The sequence below is a fragment of the Pungitius pungitius genome, chromosome 15 (genome assembly GCF_949316345.1).
Source record: "Pungitius pungitius chromosome 15, fPunPun2.1, whole genome shotgun sequence".
NCBI classification, from domain to species: domain Eukaryota; kingdom Metazoa; phylum Chordata; class Actinopteri; order Perciformes; family Gasterosteidae; genus Pungitius; species Pungitius pungitius.
The window spans coordinates 16397443-16414469 of record NC_084914.1 but is presented as its reverse complement, the minus strand read 5'-3'; the positions used below and the strand labels follow the sequence as shown (position 1 = coordinate 16414469).

Sequence of the window (17027 nt, the reverse complement as noted above, 5' to 3'; positions counted from 1 at the left end):
TAATGTTCGATTTTTTTTTAATTCTCAGGGGAAGTTCTAGGACCCAATGTGAACATGTCCTAAAGATTTGGTGGCGACAGGCCTTTTACTTTTTAAGTTATTGGTCTTTCCTTTTTAGGCCACACCCCCGACAAATTGATTGGTCCATCAATTAAAAACTCAATGAGATATCAACAAGCTTTTAATAACTTTTGATGGCATTGAGCCAATGATCATTTTGGTGAAGATTTCGTCAAAATCGGACCAAGCGTCTGGGAGGAGTTCGCAAAAACGTGTTTTTCACAAAATTCAAAATGGCGGACATAAAACGGTAGGCGCATTTGCATACCATGATTGACTTTTTTGTAGAGCACATCCAAGAGCACCTGTGTGCAAAATTTCAAGTCAATCCGTAAAAGTGGACAAAAATGTCCCCAGAGGCAGCACTTTAGGGGGCGCTAGAGAGCACTTTTTTTCATCGCCAAATTGCGCGACCCCAAGAATATATAAATTTTTCGCACTTCTGAAGCGCACGCAAAAATTCAAGAGTTTTTGAACATGGCAAAGGCCCCAAAAGTGCGATTGAAGTGGTGAAATAATAAGAATAATAAGAAGAATTCTTGCAATTTCAATAGGGCTTTCGCCCGACTTTCAGTCGGCTCAGGCCCTAATTAAAGCTGCAAGCAGCGATGAACGGGCCTTCGCCTATTCTCGCACGTTGGGGCGGGGCGGCGGTCGGCCGGGCTCGCGGGTCAAAAAAGACTAAAGAGACTAAACAAATCACTCTCGGGGCTGCCATTCAAACCTGAATCTGCGGCCTCGCGAACGGACACCAGGCTGTTGCCGAGCTGCAAGAGACCTGCAGAGTAATCGTTACGGGTCTCGGGCACGATGACCACAATAAGTATCACAGCAACACTTGTCTCGTTCTCCAGTTTGCCACCTGTAATTACCTTAGCTGTTATTACGGCCTACTATAGTTCCCATTGACCAACTACATAAGGGATATTTCCACACCATGTTGACTATGATAAACGTATACAACTCTTATTCACATATGGACATTGCACTTTAGAATGTATATTCATTAACTCAGCATGTACCAAACCATATTGTCATGTAAAAAAACCAAAACATGACCAAACATGACTAAATAAATCACTGCCCTTGCATACTGAACAAATATTGCATTCTGGATTCATTTTAAGTCACATGAGGAGTCTTGTGCATGCCAAGAATCAAACCCTGGTTTACTGCGCCAGGGGCCAACGCTCTGCAGATGACCTATATGGTCCAATACAATTTCACAATCGAAACGTCACTCAAATAGGATTGGTGCCTCTCTTGCAAAAATACAGCGAATTTTAATACTTAAATGAGAGCTAAAGGAGAAAATAAACGCAGTAGGTCACATAAGTTCTGTCGGATGTTCAAGTTGCCCAGAAGGATGAGCGGCGAGCTGTCATCTGGAAGTTGTAACTCTTCCATTCGTTGTAGAAGTAAATAACTTCTTCTCTGGAAGGATCATTTTCCGCTGTGGTCCAGTCGACTTGGGTCTTTGCCACGATTGCCCGCGGTGAAGCCCACCTGTGCCGTGTGGTGGAAGAAAAAAAGAAGGCCAAATTATTACATCCATCGACAGTCACACGATATGGAATGCTGTTGTACGAATGCGGGAAGAAGTCTTTTACAATTATGCAGACAGAACAAAATATACATAAAGAAATGCTTTCCCACCTCGCTGGAGTTGAAAGCCACGTGTCCCATGTGCCATTCCCAGTGATGTCCTCAGACTGGTGGCATGACTTTGCACGGGCCATCTGAAAATATTTGAGCACCAACGTGTATTATCAGAATACGATTATGGCTGTCAACAGATTATAGACAATTGACTAGTTAATCACACGTTTTGAAAACATTTATCTTGATTACAATATTTTTTTCTCTTATATTAACTGTTTACAGTTTAGTAATTTGTTGTTTCAACTCCATAATGAGCTTGACGTGTGTATATTATTTCTTTGGAATGAGGGGCATATTAATCATATCATTTAATGTTAGATTCATGCTCATTGTGAAGGCAATAAATATATAACATATTGAAATGCATTGAAGACGCACAATACATTACGTGTCATTTAGCTGCGCCCGGCTGCACGCTGCGGGCAGATTATAGACAATGAAGTTAAACAACAAAGTAGTTAAGTTAGCTGCTGTGAGCACGGTTCTACTCATAGTGTGTAAATAAAGTGATTCAATCGGGCCAAGTTATTTAGGGCACACGGAAACGTAAACAAAGTGGCGTTAATAGCGTGAAGAGGTGTCTTTTGACGCTGTAAAGCTACCGTAGTTAGCTTAGCTAAAAGACGTATGCTGGGTAAGACTGGAGAACGCACAAGGAAAACGTAATCACTCACCGTCAAAAGCGTTTCCACTTCGTTGAGTACATGTGGACGTAAGCATCGGTGTGTAGTTAGCAAGCTGGCTGACTGGCTGGCCCGTCCGGCAATCGCTAGCTCCTCTCTCTAGCCCAGTTAGCTGTCCGTGCCGTCGAGCAGATATAACAAGCCCTTAAACAAAACGTACCTCACTGGCTGCACACATCCAAGAGGGAATGAGAACACTTTGCTTACATCCACATAGTAGTAATAGTTCATGAAGTATAGGTGTGTAGTTAGCAGTTTAAAATACGGAGCGGTGATACTGTGCCTGTTCAACACAAACCCGGAATCCAGTGGCGTACATGCGCAGACTACGTGCGCACAGCCGCGCACGTAGTCTGCGCATGTCCGTCAACCAAGAATAGGGAATTCTGGGTGATGAAGTTCTTTAACTTACCAGTTCCCCGTAACATCTATTTACATCACAAAACGTGTTTGCATCTCCACCCGTATGTTGCAGAATACGTGTATTTAAATCCAGATGTAAATATATTGAACTGTCCGTGTTATTTGTCTAGGTTAGATATGTCAAACCCGCGACACGCTGCCGAACGGCTGCGCCGTGAGCCAGCTGTCCTGCATCAGCCTTACCTTCTTCTGTCAGCTGTATGCGCGGCCACGGAGCAGTTTCTGGCCTTAAACTGAAACGAGTTTGACATACCTGCTCTTAAGTGTACAAAGTCCATAACCTCAGCAAGGAGAGTAAACTGAATCATTTTGTCCGTTAGATCAGCCGGACACACGTTTAAAAAAAGAAGAAAAAAAAATAATTTCGTCGGGAGTCGATCCCCGACCATGGCGTCGGGGGGCCAACACCTTACTCACTGAGCTATTCTTCCAGATGGATTTTAGAATTCGAAAAGTCATTGAAATAGGATTGGTCACTCTCCGCCAAAAATACAGGTAATATTCACACTACAAAAATTATAACTGCCTTCCTGTTTGTTTTAGAGAAAATTCCTCAGAGACTTTTTTAAGTCTCCCTTTAATACATTTGGTAAAAAATCAGCGGACTTGTCAGTCAAACAGGGTGCGGGCGGGGCTTCGTCAAAATCTTCCAGGGGGCGCAATGGAGGCAATTTTTCACTTTTGATCCAAAACTGCACATCAGGTCTGTAAAGGTCATCACGTAGGATACTCACAGAGGTTTTCAAGAGTTTTGGAGTGTGCCGAGGCTCAGAAGATGTGCTTGAACTTTCATGCGAATATGGCGACGTCACAGCCACAAAGTTGGTCCAAAACTCCCAATTCTCACTGTGAGCCATCGTCACAGTCTTACGTCTTATATTCCCAGATTTGAAGTTGATCAGATTAAAGGGCTAGGAAATGGACATGTAAATGTAGAAACTTTGCATTGACCTAAGCCAATAGGTGGCGCTATACTTTTTCGAAAATCACTGCATGGCATTACTTAAAGGCCTACACAAGCATCATGAATATACATTTATAGCCAGAAATATCAATGTTCCTTGGAGTTATACCATTTTCCGTTCTGGAAAAAAATCTTCCAAAATTGTCCAAACTGCACGCACGCTCACGCCCAGGTAGTTTTATGAAAACTCTTGATTTTAATAACTTTTGACCCCAAGGGGGTCAGGATCAACTGGCCCGATTTTGAAATCGATCGGATTTAAACTCTCGGAGGAGTTCGTTCGTTTGTAAAACCAAAATACGGTGGAAATTGCGAAAAAAAGGCCAAAATACAGTAAATCACCATAGCGCCCCCTAATGTTCGATTTTTTTTTAATTCTCAGGGGAAGTTCTACAACCCAATGTGAACATGTCCTAAAGATTTGGTGGCGACAGGCCTTTTACTTTTAAAGTTATTGGTCTTTCCTTTTTAGGCCACACCCACGACAACTTGATTAGTCCATCAATTAAAAACTAAATGAGATATCAACAAGCTTTTAATAACTTTTGATGGCATTGAGCCAATGATCATTTTGGTGAAGATTTCGTCAAAATCGGACCAAGCGTCTGGGAGGAGTTCGCAAAAACGTGTTTTTCACAAAATTCAAAATGGCGGCCATAAAACGGTAGGCGCATTTGCATACCATGATTGACTTTTTTGTAGAGCACATCCAAGAGCACCTGTGTGCAAAATTTCAAGTCAATCCGTAAAAGTGGACAAAAATGTCCCCAGAGGCAGCACTTTAGGGGGCGCTAGAGAGCACTTTTTTTCATCGCCAAATTGCGCGACCCCAAGAATATATAAATTTTTCGCACTTCTGAAGCGCACGCAAAAATTCAAGAGTTTTTGAACATGGCAAAGGCCCCAAAAGTGCGATTGAAGTGGTGAAATAATAATAATTAAAGCTGCAAGCAGCGATGAACGGGCCTTCGCCTATTCTCGCACGTCGGGGTGGGGCGGCGGTCGGCCGGGCTCGCGGGTCAAAAAAGACTAAAGAGACTAAACAAATCACTCTCGGGGCTTCCATTCAAACCTGAATCTGCGGCCTCGCGAACGGAATCCACCGACGCCGGGCTGTTGCCCCGCTGCAAAAGACCTGCGGAGTAATTGTTACGGGTCTCGGGCACGATGACCACAATAAGTATCACAGCAACACTTGTCTCGTTCTCCAGTTTGCGTCTGTATAATTGATTCAACACATATACACATCCAGTGCATTTTTCTTGTCCTGTATATCTTAGATATCATAGATGCAGTCTCAATCAAGGTTAATTCCCAGAAATATCCACCTGTAATTACCTTAGCTGTTATTTCTGCCTACTATAGTTCCTATTGACCAACTACATAAGGGATATTTCCACACCATGTTGACTATGATAAACGTATACAACTCTTATTCACATATGGACGTTGCACTTTAGAATGTGTATTGATTAACTCGGCATGTACCAAACCATATTGACAAGTAAAAAAAACAAAATATGACTAAACATGACTGAATAAATCACCGCCCAAAACATGTTAAAGATAAGTGGCATTATAAGTACAATTTAAGTGCTACCATTTGTTAGTGCTACGGTTTGCTAGTGTTTTAGTCAAGGTAGAGTCTAAAAAGGTGTGTCTTGAGTTTTCGACGGAAGATGTAGAGGCTCTCTGCGGTCCTGATGTCATCAGAGAGCTCATTCCACCATCTGGGAGCAGGACAGCAAAGAGTCGCCATCTCGTCGAGTGCTTTTCTCTCAGTGAGGGAGGAACAAGCAGCTTGCCAGATGCAGATCGGAGTGCGTGGGTTGGGATGCAGGGTTTCACCATGTCCCGGATGTAGACTGCTCCCGATCCATTCACAGCGTGGTCCGTCAGTACCAATGCTTTGAACTGCATGCGGGCAGCCACTCGTATCCAAAGAAGAGAGCGGAGAAGTGGTGTGGGAGTATTTTGGAAGGTTGAAGACCAGTCGAGCTGCTGCATTCTGGATGAGCTGCAGTGGTCGAATGGCGGCAGCAGGGAGACCTGCCAGCAGAGAGTTACAGTAGTATTTGGTGTATTATCAGAATACGATTAGGGCTGTCAACAGATTATAGACAATTAACTAGTTAATCACACATTTTGAAAAACATTTATCTTGATTACAATATTTTTTTCTCTTATATTAACTGTTTACAGTTTAGTAATTTGTTGTTTCAACTCCATAATGAGCTTGACGTGTGTATATTATTTCATTGGAATGAGGGGCATATGAATCATATCATTTAATGTTAGATTCATGCTCATTGTGAAGGAAATGAATATATAACATATTGAAAAGCATTGAAGACGCACATTACATTACGTGTCATTTAGCTGACGCTTTTAAACAACAAAGTAGTTAGTTAGCTGCTGCGAGCACGGTTCTACTCAGTGTGTAAATAAAGTGATTCAATCGGGCCAAGTTATTTAGGGCACACGGAAACGTAAACAAAGTGGCGTTAATAGCGTGAAGAGGTGTCTTTTGACGCTGTAAAGCTACCGTAGTTAGCTTAGCTAAAAGACGTATGCTGGGTGAGACTGGAGAACGCACAAGGAAAACGTAATCACTCACCGTCAAAGGCGTTTCCACTTCGTTGAGTACATGTGGACGTAAGCACCGGTGTGTAGTTAGCAAGCTGGCTGACTGGCTGCTCCATCCGGCAGCCGCTAGCTCCACTCGCTATCCCAGTTAGCTGTCCGTGCCGTCGAGCAGATATAACAAGCCCTTAAACAAAACGTACCTCACTGGCTGCACACATCCAAGAGGGAATGAGAACACTTTGCTTACATCCACATAGTAGTAATAGTTCCTGAAGTATAGGTGTGTAGTTAGCAGTTTAAAATACGGAGCGGTGATACTTTGCCTGTTCAACACAAAACCGGAACATGCGCAGACTACGTGCGCGGCTGTGCGCACGTAGTCTGCGCATGTCCGTCAACCAAGAATAGGGAATTCTGGGTGATGAAGTTCTTTAACTTAAAATTTCCCCGTAACATCTATTTACATCACCAAACGTGTTTGCATCTCCACCCGTATGTTGCAGAATACGTGTATTTAAATCCAGATGTAAATATATTGAACTGTCCGTGTTATTTGTCTAGGTTAGATATGTCAAACCCGCGACACGCTGCCAAACGGCTGCGCCGTGAGCCAGCTGTCCTGCATCAGCCTTACCTTCTTCTGTCAGCTGTATGCGCGGCCACGGAGCAGTTTCTGGCCTTAAACTGAAACGAGTTTGACATACCTGCTCTTAAGTGTACAAAGTCCATAACCTCAGCAAGGAGAGTAAACTGAATCATTTTGTTCGTTAGATCAGAAGACACGCGTTTAAAAAGAGGAGGAAAAAAAAAAAATTGATTTCGCCGGGACACGATCTCACGACCATAGGATCGGGGGGGCGGTTTCTTACCAGGAGAGCTAAACCTTCTGATGGGTTTGAGAATTCGAAAACTCACTGAAATAGGATCGGTCACTCTCCGCCAAAAATACAGGAAATATTCACACTAAAAAAATTATAACTGCCTTCCTGTTTGTTTTAGAGAAAATTCCTCAGAGACTTTTTTAAGTCTCCCTTTAATACATTTGGTAAAAAATCAGCGGACTTGTCGGTCAAACAGGGTGCGGGCGGGGCTTCGTCAAAATCTTCCAGGGGGCGCAATGGAGGCAATTTTTCACTTTTGATCCAAAACTGCACATCAGGTCTGTAAAGGTCATCACGTAGGATACTCACAGAGGTTTTCAAGAGTTTTGGAGTGTGCCGAGGCTCAGAAGATGTGCTTGAACTTTCATGCGAATATGGCGACGTCACAGCCACAAAGTTGGTCCAAAACTCCCAATTCTCACTGTGAGCCATCGTCACAGTCTTACGTCTTATATTCCCAGATTTGAAGTTGATCAGATTAAAGGGCTGGGAAATGGACATGTAAATGTACAAACTTTGCATTGACCTAAGCCAATAGGTGGCGCTATACTTTTTCGAAAATCACTGCATGGCATTACTTAAAGGCCTACACAAGCATCATGAATATACATTTATAGCCAGAAATATCAATGTTCCTTGGAGTTATACCATTTTACATTTTGGAAAAAAATCGTCCAAAATTGTCCAAACTGCACGCAAGCTCACGCCCAGGTGGTTTTATGAAAACTCTTGATTTTAATAACTTTTGACCCCAAGGCTGTCAGGAACCAGTTGCCAAATTTTGAAATGGATCGGATTTAAACTCTCGGAGGAGTTCGTTCGTTTGTAAATGCAAAAATTGAAGGAAATGGCCAAAAATACACAGAATCACCACAGCGCCCCCTAATGTTCAAATATTCTGGGAAAATTTGGGGATGTTCTAGGACTCATTGTGAACATGTCCTCAAAATTTGGTGAAAATGACGGTTAGAAAAAAAAAAAGTTATAGGCCTTTGAACTTTCAGGACACAAACCTACAAACTTCATTGGTCCATAACTTTATTGAAAAATGAGATATCAACATTCTTTCAATAACTTTTGATCGCATCGAGCCAACGATCATTTTGCCGAAGATTTCGTAAGAATCGGACCAAGCGTCTGGGAGGAGTTCGCAAAAACGTGTTTTTCACAAAATTCAAAATGGCGGCCATAAAACGGTAGGCGCATTTGCATACCATAATTTTTTTTGTGTACAGCACATCCAAGAGAACCTGTGTGAAAAGGTTCCAAGTCGATCGGTAAAAGTAAAAAAAAAAATTAACATTGCGGCCACTTTGGGGGGCGCTAGAGAGTTCTTTTTTCTCTCCTCTAATTGCGGGACCCGAATCATACGTCAATTTTGCGCACTTCTGATGCGCGTGCAAAAATTCAAGAGTTTTTGAACATGATAAAGTCCCCAAAAGTGCGTTCGAAGTGGCGAAATAATAATAATTAAAGCTGCAAGCAGCGATGAACGGGCCTTCGCCACTTCTCGCACGTTGGGGTGGGGCGGCGGTCGGCCGGGCTCGCAGTTAAAAAGAAGAAAAAAAACGATGGCTCTAACGGGAAGCGAACCCGGGTCAAAATATTGAAAGTCCTGTGAATAAGCAACGGAGCTACGTGCTGACTTGTGATTGCAAAATCGAAAAGTGACCTAAAAAAAAGGCGATTCACCCACATTGCGTCAGGGCAGAGGGATCAATATTTTGCAGCATTCTTCAATAAACACAATTTAAGTCACATCAGTAGTGTAATTAAATAACTTGGGACGATGTACAAAGTGCAAGACCTGGATAGTGGTTACTTTGAACAGAAATACATTACGTTAGAGCTGGCGTACTCTCACAGCATGAACTGACGCAAGACTACGAGCGCGTCTGTGGCTCCGCTATTTATATCAGTCAGTCAGCTGTGTCATTCTGTTCATGTGCCACGGAGCAGTTTCTGGCCCCAACCTGAAAATAGTTTAACACCCCTGCTCTAAGTGTACAGTTATTTAAAAACCTCAGCAAGGAGAGTTACCTGAATCATTTTGTCCGTTAGATCAGCCGGACACGCGTTTAAAAAAAGGAGGAACACGGACGGGAAATCAGAAGGTCGACCTGGGGCGTCGCGTGAACCGGGCCCCTACATGTGACGACCCTCGATCAGCCAGTTGTCACAGACCTTGTCGTACGGAAAGTCATTCGTTTATTGAAGATCACATTTTCATACAGTCAAGTCACACCCGTGAGTCTCTGTAAAACACGGGAGCTGTGGATTCAGTGTGTGGCTTCAGGCGATAACATGACCATGTTTGAAGTGCTCTGTAAGAAGTGGAGAGCGCGTAACGGTTAGCTGTTGGATCTTAAATGTTATTGTTTGATTCTTTAGCTTGATGCAATATTGAAACGTAGGATCACCTTGGATTAGTCGAGGTACAATGACGACAGCTAACCCCACCTCTTTTGCTCCATCAAGATGTGTAAACTTTTTAACCAAACCCGCTGGATGACGACGTGGCTGTCTTCCTGAAGTGAGCTTTGCTTAATGAATTAATGAATACATTTAGTAAGATCCGCTTCTCCCCCGGGGCATTATATATTGGTGAATTCAAATTGAATCAGTGGAGCCATGTACTTTCAGCTAAAAGTAATATTGCAGTCTTAAGGGAGAGGAGATTCCAGCAATGTTGTCAATGGATTGTCAATTCAGGTTGATAACAAATCCAGGTCTACAGATTCCAAAGCATCAAGCAAACCTATACAACACAGGACTTGTTGTGAATCAATGATCAAAACGTCACCAAAATAACTTTGATCGCCCCCATTCAGTCAAGGCAAGATTATATATATTATTTTATTATAAATGAGCTTATGAGCTTTTTCATATGTGGCATTACAAGCTCTTTACCCAGTTGCTTAATGAACAGCACCATGCATTGTTAGCACTCCTTGCAGAGAAGGGCTGCAATGAGCAAAAAAAAGATCAAGGTACACACTTGACACCGTGAGAGAGAATTAATCACAACAGGTGCTGGGGCAAGTTAGATAAAATAACAAGCAAAATTCAATTGTGGAAGCGCTAGAATAAATCACAACAGGTGCTGGGGCAAGTTAGATGAAATACCAAGCAAAATTCAATTGTGGAAGCGCTAGAATAAATCACAACAGGTGCTGGGGCAAGTTAGAGTTAGTGAGAGCTAAAGGAGAAAATAAACGCAGTAGGTCACATAAGTTCTGTCGGATGTTCAAGTTGCCCAGAAGGATGAGCGGCGAGCTGTCATCTGGAAGTTGTAACTCTTCCATTCGTTGTAGAAGTAAATAACTTCTTCTCTGGAAGGATCATTTTCCGCTGTGGTCCAGTCGACTTGGGTCTTTGCCACGATTGCCCGCGGTGAAGCCCACCTGTGCCGTGTGGTGGAAGAAAAAAAGAAGGCCAAATTATTACATCCATCGACAGTCACACGATATGGAATGCTGTTGTACGAATGCGGGAAGAAGTCTTTTACAATTATGCAGACAGAACAAAATATACATAAAGAAATGCTTTCCCACCTCGCTGGAGTTGAAAGCCACGTGTCCCATGTGCCATTCCCAGTGATGTCCTCAGACTGGTGGCATGACTTTGCACGGGCCATCTGAAAATATTTGAGCACCAACGTGTATTATCAGAATACGATTATGGCTGTCAACAGATTATAGACAATTAACTAGTTAATCACACGTTTTGAAAACATTTATCTTGATTACAATATTTTTTTCTCTTATATTAACTGTTTACAGTTTAGTAATTTGTTGTTTCAACTCCATAATGAGCTTGACGTGTGTATATTATTTCTTTGGAATGAGGGGCATATTAATCATATCATTTAATGTTAGATTCATGCTCATTGTGAAGGCAATAAATATATAACATATTGAAAAGCATTGAAGACGCACAATACATTACGTGTCATTTAGCTGCGCCCGGCTGCACGCTGCGGGGAGATTATAGACAATGAAGTTAAACAACAAAGTAGTTAAGTTAGCTGCTGCGAGCACGGTTCTACTCAAAGTGTGTAAATAAAGTGATTCAATCGGGCCAAGTTATTTAGGGCACACGGAAACGTAAACAAAGTGGCGCTGATAGAGTGAAGAGGGGTCTTTTATCCCCGTGAAGCTACCGTAGTTAGCTTAGCTAAAAGACGTATGCTGGTTGTTATTGTTCAGTGCTAAATAAAAACCCTCTTGAATGTAGAACACAACTCACGTCTGGCCTCATACCATGACAGGCACATTAATGTTGACAATTAACTTCGTTAGCCTTGTGTTCACCTTTCCTGCCGGTCCGTCTCTGACCGTAGTCGGAGTTTGCAGGGGGAGGCGTTGCTGTCTGCTCCAGGGCCAAAGTACTGTCGGCTAAGTAAACTTTGGGGTTAATTCCCTTCGTCCCGGGGTTGGTGAATAAAAGTCCGCTTTACTTTCTTTGAGGATTTATTAATCTAACACTGAGTAACAAAGTTACAGTACAGACAATTCTCCGGCCGCTACATCCACTCCGTCATCACAACAACAACACAACTTCCTCATGCGCTCTCCCCCTCCGTAGCCCGTGCGTGTAGCTCTTAAAGGGGCCGCACCATTTTCTCTAGTAACATCACCATGACGTATGTTGCAGAATACGTCTATTTAAATCCAGATGTAAATATATTGAACTGTCCGTGTTATTTGTCCAGGTTAGATGTGTCGTAACTCGCAACCAGCTGCCCGGTCCGCCAGCTGAGTGCCTCAGTCTGCTGTTTCATTCTGTTCATGTGCCACGGAGCAGCTTCTGTCCTTAAACTGAAACGATTTTCACAAACCTGCTCTTAAGTGTAGTTGTTTAAGTCAAACACATCAGCAAGGAGCGTAAACTGAATCATTTTGTTCGTTAGATCAGACGACACGCGTTTAAAAAGAGGAGGAAAAAAAAATAATTTCGTCGGGAGTCGATCCCACGACCATAGCATCGGGGGGCCAACACCTTACTCACTGAGCTATTCTTTCAGATGGATTTGAGAATTCGAAAACTCACTGAAATAGGATTGGTCACTCTCCGCCAAAAATACAGGAAATATTCACACTAAAAAAATTATAACTGCCTTCCTGTTTGTTTTAGAGAAAATTCCTCAGAGACTTTTTTAAGTCTCCCTTTAATACATTTGGTAAAAAATCAGCGGACTTGTCGGTCAAACAGGATGCGGGCGGGGCTTCGTCAAAATCTTCCAGGGGGCGCAATGGAGGCAATTGTTCACTTTTGATCCAAAACTGCACATCAGGTCTGTAAAGGTCATCACGTAGGATACTCACAGAGGTTTTCAAGAGTTTTGGAGTGTGCCGAGGCTCAGAAGATGTGCTTGAACTTTCATGCGAATATGGCGACGTCACAGCCACAAAGTTGGTCCAAAACTCCCAATTCTCACTGTGAGCCATCGTCACAGTCTTACGTCTTATATTCCCAGATTTGAAGTTGATCAGATTAAAGGGCTAGGAAATGGACATGTAAATGTAGAAACTTTGCATTGACCTAAGCCAATAGGTGGCGCTATACTTTTTCGAAAATCACTGCATGGCATTACTTAAAGGCCTACACAGGCATCATGAATATACATTTCTAGCCAGAAATATCAATGTTCCTTGGAGTTATACCATTTTACATTTTGGAAAAAAATCTTCCAAAATTGTCCAAACTGCACGCAAGCTCACGCCCAGGTAGTTTTATGAAAACTCTTGATTTTAATAACTTTTGACCCCAAGGGTGTCAGGAACCAGTTGCCAGATTTTGAAATGGATCGGATTTAAACTCTCGGAGGAGTTCGTTCATTTGTAAATGCAAAAATTGAAGGAAATGGCCAAAAATACACAGAATCACCACAGCGCCCCCTAATGTTCAAATATTCTGGGAAAATTTGGGGATGTTCTAGGACTCATTGTGAACATGTCCTCAAAATTTGGTGAAAATGACGGTTAGAAAAAAAAAAAGTTATAGGCCTTTGAATTTTCAGGACACAAACCTATAAACTTCATTGGTCCATAACTTTATTGAAAAATGAGATATCAACATTCTTTCAATAACTTTTGATCGCATCGAGCCAACGATCATTTTGCCGAAGATTTCGTAAGAATCGGACCAAGCGTCTGGGAGGAGTTCGCAAAAACGTGTTTTTCACAAAATTCAAAATGGCGGCCATAAAACGGTAGGCGCATTTGCATACCATAATTTTTTTTGTGTACAGCACATCCAAGAGAACCTGTGTGAAAAGGTTCCAAGTCGATCGGTAAAAGTAAAAAAAAAAATTAACATTGCGGCCACTTTGGGGGGCGCTAGAGAGTTCTTTTTTCTCTCCTCTAATTGCGGGACCCGAATCATACGTCAATTTTGCGCACTTCTGATGCGCGTGCAAAAATTCAAGAGTTTTTGAACATGATAAAGTCCCCAAAAGTGCGTTCGAAGTGGCGAAATAATAACGAAGAAAAATAATAATTCTTGCAATTTCAATAGGGCTTTCGCCCGACTTGCAGTCGGCTCAGGCCCTAATGAATTCTTGCAATTTCAATAGGGCTTTCGCCCGACTTTCAGTCGGCTCAGGCCCTAATTAAAGCTGCAAGCAGCGATGAACGGGCCTTCGCCACTTCTCGCACGTTGGGGTGGGGCGGCGGTCGGCCGGGCTCGCAGTTAAAAAGAAGAAAAAAAACGATGGCTCTAACGGGAAGCGAACCCGGGTCAAAATATTGAAAGTCCTGTGAATAAGCAACGGAGCTACGTGCTGACTTGTGATTGCAAAATCGAAAAGTGACCTAAAAAAAAGGCGATTCACCCACATTGCGTCAGGGCAGAGGGATCAATATTTTGCAGCATTCTTCAATAAACACAATTTAAGTCACATCAGTAGTGTAATTAAATAACTTGGGACGATGTACAAAGTGCAAGACCTGGATAGTGGTTACTTTGAACAGAAATACATTACGTTAGAGCTGGCGTACTCTCACAGCATGAACTGACGCAAGACTACGAGCGCGTCTGTGGCTCCGCTATTTATATCAGTCAGTCAGCTGTGTCATTCTGTTCATGTGCCACGGAGCAGTTTCTGGCCCCAACCTGAAAATAGTTTAACACCCCTGCTCGAAGTGTACAGTTATTTAAAAACCTCAGCAAGGAGAGTTACCTGAATCATTTTGTCCGTTAGATCAGCCGGACACGCGTTTAAAAAAAGGAGGAACACGGACGGGAAATCAGAAGGTCGACCTGGGGCGTCGCGTGAACCGGGCCCCTACATGTGACGACCCTCGATCAGCCAGTTGTCACAGACCTTGTCGTACGGAAAGTCATTCGTTTATTGAAGATCACATTTTCATACAGTCAAGTCACACCCGTGAGTCTCTGTAAAACACGGGAGCTGTGGATTCAGTGTGTGGCTTCAGGCGATAACATGACCATGTTTGAAGTGCTCTGTAAGAAGTGGAGAGCGCGTAACGGTTAGCTGTTGGATCTTAAATGTTATTGTTTGATTCTTTAGCTTGATGCAATATTGAAACGTAGGATCACCTTGGATTAGTCGAGGTACAATGACGACAGCTAACCCCACCTCTTTTGCTCCATCAAGATGTGTAAACTTTTTAACCAAACCCGCTGGATGACGACGTGGCTGTCTTCCTGAAGTGAGCTTTGCTTAATGAATTAATGAATACATTTAGTAAGATCCGCTTCTCCCCCGGGGCATTATATATTGGTGAATTCAAATTGAATCAGTGGAGCCATGTACTTTCAGCTAAAAGTAATATTGCAGTCTTAAGGGAGAGGAGATTCCAGCAATGTTGTCAATGGATTGTCAATTCAGGTTGATAACAAATCCAGGTCTACAGATTCCAAAGCATCAAGCAAACCTATACAACACAGGACTTGTTGTGAATCAATGATCAAAACGTCACCAAAATAACTTTGATCGCCCCCATTCAGTCAAGGCAAGATTATATATATTATTTTATTATAAATGAGCTTATGAGCTTTTTCATATGTGGCATTACAAGCTCTTTACCCAGTTGCTTAATGAACAGCACCATGCATTGTTAGCACTCCTTGCAGAGAAGGGCTGCAATGAGCAAAAAAAAGATCAAGGTACACACTTGACACCGTGAGAGAGAATTAATCACAACAGGTGCTGGGGCAAGTTAGATAAAATAACAAGCAAAATTCAATTGTGGAAGCGCTAGAATAAATCACAACAGGTGCTGGGGCAAGTTAGATGAAATACCAAGCAAAATTCAATTGTGGAAGCGCTAGAATAAATCACAACAGGTGCTGGGGCAAGTTAGAGTTAGTGAGAGCTAAAGGAGAAAATAAACGCAGTAGGTCACATAAGTTCTGTCGGATGTTCAAGTTGCCCAGAAGGATGAGCGGCGAGCTGTCATCTGGAAGTTGTAACTCTTCCATTCGTTGTAGAAGTAAATAACTTCTTCTCTGGAAGGATCATTTTCCGCTGTGGTCCAGTCGACTTGGGTCTTTGCCACGATTGCCCGCGGTTAAGCCCACCCGTGCCGTGTGGTGGAAGAAAAAAAGAAGGCCAAATTATTACATCCATCGACAGTCACACGATATGGAATGCTGTTGTACGAATGCGGGAAGAAGTCTTTTACAATTATGCAGACAGAACAAAATATACATAAAGAAATGCTTTCCCACCTCGCTGGAGTTGAAAGCCACGTGTCCCATGTGCCATTCCCAGTGATGTCCTCAGACTGGTGGCATGACTTTGCACGGGCCATCTGAAAATATTTGAGCACCAACGTGTATTATCAGAATACGATTATGGCTGTCAACAGATTATAGACAATTAACTAGTTAATCACACGTTTTGAAAACATTTATCTTGATTACAATATTTTTTTCTCTTATATTAACTGTTTACAGTTTAGTAATTTGTTGTTTCAACTCCATAATGAGCTTGACGTGTGTATATTATTTCTTTGGAATGAGGGGCATATTAATCATATCATTTAATGTTAGATTCATGCTCATTGTGAAGGCAATAAATATATAACATATTGAAAAGCATTGAAGACGCACAATACATTACGTGTCATTTAGCTGCGCCCGGCTGCACGCTGCGGGGAGATTATAGACAATGAAGTTAAACAACAAAGTAGTTAAGTTAGCTGCTGCGAGCACGGTTCTACTCAAAGTGTGTAAATAAAGTGATTCAATCGGGCCAAGTTATTTAGGGCACACGGAAACGTAAACAAAGTGGCGCTGATAGAGTGAAGAGGGGTCTTTTATCCCCGTGAAGCTACCGTAGTTAGCTTAGCTAAAAGACGTATGCTGGTTGTTATTGTTCAGTGCTAAATAAAAACCCTCTTGAATGTAGAACACAACTCACGTCTGGCCTCATACCATGACAGGCACATTAATGTTGACAATTAACTTCGTTAGCCTTGTGTTCACCTTTCCTGCCGGTCCGTCTCTGACCGTAGTCGGAGTTTGCAGGGGGAGGCGTTGCTGTCTGCTCCAGGGCCAAAGTACTGTCGGCTAAGTAAACTTTGGGGTTAATTCCCTTCGTCCCGGGGTTGGTGAATAAAAGTCCGCTTTACTTTCTTTGAGGATTTATTAATCTAACACTGAGTAACAAAGTTACAGTACAGACAATTCTCCGGCCGCTACATCCACTCCGTCATCACAACAACAACACAACTTCCTCATGCGCTCTCCCCCTCCGTAGCCCGTGCGTGTAGCTCTTAAAGGGGCCGCACCATTTTC

The 17027-nt window shown here is 42.6% G+C and overlaps 1 long non-coding RNA gene across 1 annotated transcript; it reads right to left on the bottom strand.

Annotated features, from left to right (window-relative positions):
• Nucleotides 1-10096: 10096 nt before the first annotated feature.
• Nucleotides 10097-11251, bottom strand: LOC134105368 (uncharacterized). The gene is made up of 2 exons (XR_009942498.1): nucleotides 10814-11251; nucleotides 10097-10663 (listed from the first exon to the last, which is right to left on the bottom strand). It is a non-coding gene; the product is annotated as an uncharacterized LOC134105368 (long non-coding RNA).
• Between the last annotated feature and the right edge of the window lie 5776 nt (nucleotides 11252-17027).